A 7794-nucleotide genomic window follows, 5' to 3' on the forward strand; every position below is an offset into this window, starting at 1 on the left:
GAACAAACTCGGGACTGAAATATTAAAGAATGGAGTCTTTCATAGTTTTTCATAAATCACCCCTTTCTATCCGTTGATTTATGTTATTTATAAAGATTGACGGCTGCGATCTTAAAATAAAAAACCCCTTTATCACCTCCCTCTTTTCTTTCGTTGTTCCCACATAAGAAAGAACCGGCTTGAAGGAAAAAGATTAAAAGAACCGTCCTCAAAAAGCTTCAAAAGCAGCAATAGAGAAAACTGAATATGTTTCCTAACCGGCTTGAAAAACCAATCCCCGAGTCCCGAACTCCCGATCCGGCTAAGGTTCCTCCACCGGCGCTCTCCCTCCGGGCTGCGTTGGCCTCCTCCTTGATCGCTCCCAAGCCCAGGAGCCCGGGCACAAGCATGGTGATGGCACCCTCCTCTGCGATCTAAACAGAACTCGATCGAATCCATCTCGATCAGTCGCCACTCCTCTGGTTCTCCGACGCCAGCCACCAGGCGCCTTGCCGCCGCCACCGCCGCACAATCCCGAACAAAAAGAAGACGCTCTTACCCCAGAGAACGTGTCGGGGTGGCCATGGCCATGGTGCCCCTGTCCCTCGCCTTACTGCCCTGCATTACGCCGCATGCGTGGCTGCGCTAGGTAGGCGACGCTGTGGACATGGGCGAGCTCCTCGATTAGATCCATCTTGCCAAGGCTCGTTCTGCTGCTGATGAGACCGAGGCCATCCACGGGCACGAGATAGAGCGGCGGAGGGCTGAGGCCTGCTGGGAGCTGGAGCAGATGCTTCACACGGTGGAACTGAACGTCTGACTCATTGATCCCAGGGCGTACGTGCTCAAGTGAACCAGGGATCCCAATCCATCTTCTTGGAGCGGAGAAATCAACACAGCATCCATCCGGCCCAACAAGTAAATTTAGGTTTGATTAATTAGCATGTATAGAGTGTCAGATGTATGTACGTGTAGTGTAGGTGTATACAAGTTCAGTTAGTCAACACCTAATTCTCCAAATTGTTGGCAGTTTTTTGTTAGTGCGATTGCAGTACCCTCTGGATCCACCTTGACGTCGTAGACCTCCGGTAGGACATAACCGGAGTGGGACAGTGTCAGTTCAGTTGTCGACGCCATGCAGGCAAGGCGGAGACAATGGAAGCTGCACGGGTGTTGTATGACATGGCTCCGGCAGCTCGTGGAGGGGTTACAACAGTCAAGAGGAGCACGTGAGGCTGAGCACCACACAAGAGAAGAGCCCTATCCATCATGGTTGTCGGCTTGCTCTCTCAAAGTTCTTTCATTGAGTTGTTCCCAACATGATTTTAATTATTTTGTCTGTCAAATTGAGGATTCTATTCCATCTCAAAGGAACAACTAGATCTTATGCTCTCTATATTTGATAGGTGCTTATCTATCCTGAAACTGCAACCCAAGTTGCACTGTCATCTGTATGCGTTTCAGAATGTTTAATGGTAACTGGCTGCAGTTCTGCCTTTGCGTTATAGGTTAGGTGGATTAGTTTTGTACAGGCGCAGAATCATAAGAGAGAACAAGAGTAAAATCTGCGTTTCAGATTGGTTCACTTGAACCTACAGAGTTGCTGATCTCATCCGGTTATCCTTTTGTGTGTTTGTGCCACAGGTTGTGATGCATCGACGACGAACGTGGTTTACAAGGTGATAGATTTTTTTTATTTTTTATTTTAGAAAAGGAGGATGACCCCCGGCCTCTGCATCTGGGCGATGCATACGGCCACTTTATTAATTATTCTCACAAAACCTTACAAAGACATACAACAGCAAGACTAAAGCCACTTTCTCAGCAACAACTGTCGCTACACCTATCCAATCGATGAAGGGGCGCTGATAGTCTGGGCCTAATACCAAACAGACATCGCAGCCAAACCTAAACATCTAAGACCTGAGGTCCCAACCAGGACGCCTGCCGGGTATGGGGTACCTACCAGTCCGGCTCACTCCTCAACCAGGACGCCTGCCGGGTATGAGGCCGCCGCAGCCACCTGCCACCAAACCATCTTCAGAGTTGTACTGTTGCATCTACCTTGCACGGTCTAGCTACCGTCGACGCCACCATGACGCCAGACAGCTCCACCGCTCTGCGCTCGTCCATCCCGACGCGGACACTCTGAAAGATCTGTCGTGCGTAGCACTTGCCGACTACGCATGACACAGCGTAGCACCTGTCGGTCAGGTATGACTTGACATCTCTTACCAGACGCATCTGACGCGGTTAGAACGCCGCTCCTCCTGCCAACCACCACACCATTGCCGCTGCTGGAACTGACACACGAAGCCGTTCACCCATAGCAACTCCCCCGAACGCCCAAGCCTCCCAAGACGGCGCCTCCATGGAGGTTACGACGCAAAGGGCGCCGCCGCCGTCCAATCCAAGACGGATTTTGGACTTTCGTCCGGGAACGGAACGGAGGTGGATAGGAGGGACCTCGACTTCACCATCAAGATGGGTAACGACGTCAAAGCCGTCGCTGATGCCGGGCCGACCAAAGTTTCCTCCGGTCCTCTTCCTGTCCAACCAATCTCCATCTGCTTTGGATCTGGCAGCAGCCAAGACCCGAAAACTCCAGAGAGGGAAGCACCATAAGGCTCAACACCTCCGGCGTAGATCCACCCAGGCACCGGATCAAGGAAGACCCGACCTGGCAGCGACGAAAGCCACCATCCTGCGCCGGCCGATGGCGATCAGGCACCGGATCCCGAAGAAACGGACCCGAGACCGACGGCGCACGCGACCACCAGATCCAGCGGCCGCAACACGCCGCGAGCACGAACCCCAACAGCCGGCGCGCAGTGCACGTCACGGCCAGGATCCATCTGCAGCGCCGCCGCACCCCGCAAAAACACGGCGCCTCCTCTCGATTGGCCGTCCCGCGCCAGCCCATTCGGGGAAAGGGGAAGGGAGCCCCGCCGCTGCCCCTGCCGGCCTGGCTTCGCCCGGCGGCGCTACTGGCGGCGGCGAGGATGGAGGAGATGCGGGAGAGTCCGGGTGCCGGCGGCTAGGGTTTCCCCCTGGTCGCCCACGGGGGCGACCGGAGGGGTACGCGAGGGGTACCAAGAATCCTACAAGGTGATAGATGTGGCCGATTTGTTTTCTTCTTTCAGGGTACCTGCTACAAAATACAACCAAAGGCTCCATGTATGTGCTCTGAATTTCATGTTTACAGATTTATTTGCTTCGCATTTTAAGAATTATAGAAGTAAATGAGCTCCATATATGGTACTTGACAAATGTTTGGCTGAAATTGAACAAATAATTCTGATATCACATGTACATAGACTCTGGCGCGGCTGAATCATTCAAATACATATGTACGAACCTGACTGAAGAAAACAGAGACGGTGGCGGCACTTTGAGCTCTGCGTGTATTGCCCGTCCCCCTGTATCTCTCCAGCGTGTTTTCTCTCTCTCCTTCTAGAGTTGGCGAGCGCCGGCGGCGGGAATGGGCAGCGCCCAATCTGGGGCTTGGCAAGTGCGGATGGCTGCCGCATGGGTCCTGATGCATTTTTTTAGCAAAAGAGAGGCCGCCTCTCCAATTTCATGTAATGAAACCACATGGTCTTCTTACAATTTTCAGTGAACTACCAAACGAGGTCTTGATGCATATAGTCTTTATTATTCTGGTTGGATTTTCCTGGACTCTGCTCCTTGCCCGCAGGCCTCTTGGACGAAGCGTAGTCACTCGGTGCATGCATCATCATCCTTGTGCGCAGCGCTGCGATCGTTGCCAGCAGCAATATCCGATTGGCTGTGCGCTATACGTTCGCCGCCGGCACATATTACGTTCTTCCAGTCTTCCTCTGGATGATGCCGCTATGGCACACCTGTTGCAAGTCGGACACCCGGTGTTGTTAGAGCATTACTACTAGAACCTCTAAACCCTCAAACCCTTATAGCAGTTTTAAGGGTTGAGAAGTGCCATTTTTTGACCTTTTTAAGGGTTGAAAAACAGGGGTAAAGACTAGAACCCTCAAACCCAACCCTTAAACTGCTTTAAGGGTTGGATTTGAGGGTTCTAGTCTTTGCCTTAACCCCAGCCTTTAAAACTGTCATTTCATATATCACACATTTCATCACATTTCATCATATGACATATCACATTTGACATAAAACAATAATCATTCTAGTTATTATTACAACACCGAATAAAACAATAATCATTCAAATTATTACAACAATGTTTGAGCAAATTACACGAATTGTTCGAATCAAATAGGACATAGAAAAGTAAAACAAAGATACATCATGGGCCAATGCGCCGCCCATCCAACTGCCAGTGGTGCTCTATTAGATCATCCCGGAGCCGACCATGAGTGGTTGCATCCTCAATCTCACGATGTGCTTGAAGAAAAGCGTGTATGCGAGAAGGATTTCTTTCCGGTTGCACACGGGTACCAACATTGTCACAGAAACAAGGAAGGTTTAACCCTCTTTCATCCTCTAGGATCATGTTGTGTAGAATCACATAACATTTCATGATTTCATCAAGGTTTTTTTGTCCCAAAACCGAGCTGGACCACGAACTATGGCAAACCTTGCTTGCAAAACACCGAAAGCTCTCTCAATATCCTTGCGGGCTGCCTCTTGTGCCTTGGTAAAATGAGCCTCTTTTCTTGTTAAGGGCACCCCATTTTTCTCCTTGATGGACTTCACAAGAGTTGCCCATTCGGGATAGATGCCATCGGTGAGATAGTATCCCATTGAGTACTCATTGTCCATGATTTTGTAGTTGCAAGCTGGAGCATCTCCAGAAATTAATCTTTTGAACAAAGGAGATCTATTGAGGATATTGATATCATTGAGTGTTCCCGGCAACCCAAAGAATGCATGCCAAATCCATGTGTCCTGAGATGCTACAGCCTCAAGCACAATGGTAGCATCACGACTTTTACCGCAATACATTCCGTGCCATGCCTTTGATTAATTTTTCCACCTCCAATGCATGCAGTCAAGACTACCTAGCATCCCCGGCCATCCCCTTTTTTCATTCATTTCCATTAATCTCTTTGTATCTTCCTCGTTTGGTGCCCGAAGATACTGCTCACCGTACAGCCGAATGACCAACTTGGCAAACCTACTGTTGACACCTGATTTTGGCAAGATACAGAGTGAAAGGTTTTTCAGCATGAGAAAGTTTCATATCGTCGAGTGGAACAACTTTGATGTTTAGGCTATCGCCATTCGACCTCATCTCAGTGGCCGAAGCTATATTCCGAGTGACAAAATTTAATGTTCTGAGTGCTTTTTGGTCGATTACGCCCTCAATATGACCTCAGATGAAGGAGTGCTCTGAAGGAATTGTCTTCGTCTTGTCGAGGCGATCGATTTTCATATATAATTCGTCTCAATCCGAGGTCGTATGAGGCCTGGAGAGACAAATCAAGATCAGGCTATGTTTTCAGTCGGAAAATCCAAGTGAAAAGTTTACCATCCGAGTGAAAGTTTACGGTCGAGTGAAAATTTACCGGTCGAGTGAAAGTTTGCTGACCGGATGAATATATTATTATCCAAGTGGAAATATAGTCATCCGAGTGGAAATATGGTCATCCGAGTGAAATTGTCCTCCAGGTGAAAATATTCCGAGTGAAAAGATTATCATCGGGACGAAAACTTGCCGATCGAATAAGATAGTGCCTTCCGAGTGGAAATATAGTCATCCGAGTGGAAATATAGTCATCCGAGTGAAAATATAGTCATCCGAGTGAAAGATTGTCTTCCGAGTGAAAAGTCCAGTCGGACGATCAAAGTGAATAACTCTAATCCGAGTGGATGAGCTCGAATCCAAGTGAAACTGAACATATGCCTGAAAGTTTATCAAGATGACCTCGGATGAAGAAGTGTTCAATACAGAAGTTGTGCGTATCATCAAGACGGTAAACTTAGATTTTGGAGTCATCCTCATCAGAGATAGTATATAGCCTACAAATTCACTACGAGACTCGGATAATCCAGTCTACTGCAAGACCGAGTCCGACTGGGAGATAAAGATGACCTCAAAAATTACTCAAGATGGCCTTATTTGGAAAAGTGATAAACATGAGAGATGTTCGTATCGTCGAGGCGCACAAGTTTGATATTTGGGCCGTCTTGATCGGAGATCATATGCAAGCCCGGCGGCCCGCGCAAGAAGGAAGACAGAGTTTGGGCCAGATTCAGACTGAATCCGAGTTGTAATAGAATTAGGACTCTAGGACGTGAATTGATGTAATTTTTCTTGTAAGGAAAGCCTAGATGAATCCTTTACTTGTACGGGAAGTCCAGCCGCCTCTTATATATGTTGGGGGTGACGGCCGATTAAACAACACACAATCGAACAAATCAATATACTACTTTTTCATCTACGTTTTATCTCTCTACCGTTTTTCTATCTCGTTCTTCGCTGTTCTTCGTGTTTGAGAGCTGCGAATCCCGAGGCTCTAGGGGCGAGCGAATCGACCTAGGGCAGCCCATAGCCGCCGCACTCCCTGACGGGGTCCATCCCGGGGGTGTGGGGTTTTCGGGTCTGCAAAAGCGCCCATCGACTGTCTTGCCTATCGCGCTGTCGGTCGGGTCTCCTTCGACGTGAGCTGCGGTGCATCACCCCCGGCGTCGAGGGTACACGTGACGTGTTCGTGTGTCAGCACACTTTTTGGCGACTCCGCGGGGGATCGAAGATCAATCGTCATCATCCACCATGTCTGATATTCCCAAGCCATCTGAGGTAGACGCCGATAACATCATTAAGCCCAGTCTTGATGAGATATCGGCCGATCATCGCCAAGTTTATGAGGAGTATAAGAAGGCACGCGAGGAGAAGGACCTGCAGGAGTTCCTTGCAAAATTCAAGAAAGATCGCCAAGGCAACATCACTCCGATTGAAGAAATCAAGTTCCCTCCTCTTCAAGCCAAGCAGGTTAAACCCTCTGTGAGTACTACTTTTTCTCCTGAGCAGTGGGCTGAGATTGAGAGTCGTATTGCTGATGGTAACAATCTAGTCTATCAAACTTTCATAGAAAATACTAATGCTCAGAAGAATATATCTCAATCGGCTAGTGGTAATAATGGTGTAGCTTCTAGTGTGCAAAACCCTAATCTAGCTTTACCTATTGCATCGGCGCCTCACGTGCCGATGACTTATTATCCTACCCAAACAAATCAGATTGTGGCTACACCCATGTAACACCCTCGATGCGACTATATCTCCCACGTGTCGAGGCACGACTTAGAGGCATAATCGCATTGAAGGCATATGTCGCAAGTGAGGTAATCTTCACACAACCCATGTAATATAATAAGGGAAAGAGATACATAGTTGGCTTACAATCGCCACTTCACCCAATTACATGAATAAACATTACATCAATCGAATACACACATGGTCCAACTACGGAACCAAAATAAAAGAAGAACCCCAAATGCGACAAAGGTCCCCGATCGACCCCAACTGGGCTCCACAACTGACCGACTGAAACGAAACAACACAAAAGGACAAGATATTCATCGAGCTCCTCCTGAGCCTGGTTGCGTCATCTGCACGGTCTCATCGGCACCTGCAAGCTGGTTTTGGAAGTATCTGTGAGCCACAGGGACTCAGCAATCTCGCACCCTCGCGATCAAGACTATTTAAGCTTATGGGTAAGGTAAAGGTATGAGGTGGAGCTGCAGCAAGCGACTAGCATATATGGTGGCTAACATACGCAAATGAGAGCGAGAAGAGAAGGCAAAGCACGGTCGATAAAGGTATGATCAAGAAGTGATCCTGGACTACCTACGGCAAGCATAACTCCAACAACCGTG

This window comes from Triticum dicoccoides, chromosome 7A (genome assembly GCF_002162155.2).
Source record: "Triticum dicoccoides isolate Atlit2015 ecotype Zavitan chromosome 7A, WEW_v2.0, whole genome shotgun sequence".
Taxonomy (NCBI): domain Eukaryota; kingdom Viridiplantae; phylum Streptophyta; class Magnoliopsida; order Poales; family Poaceae; genus Triticum; species Triticum dicoccoides.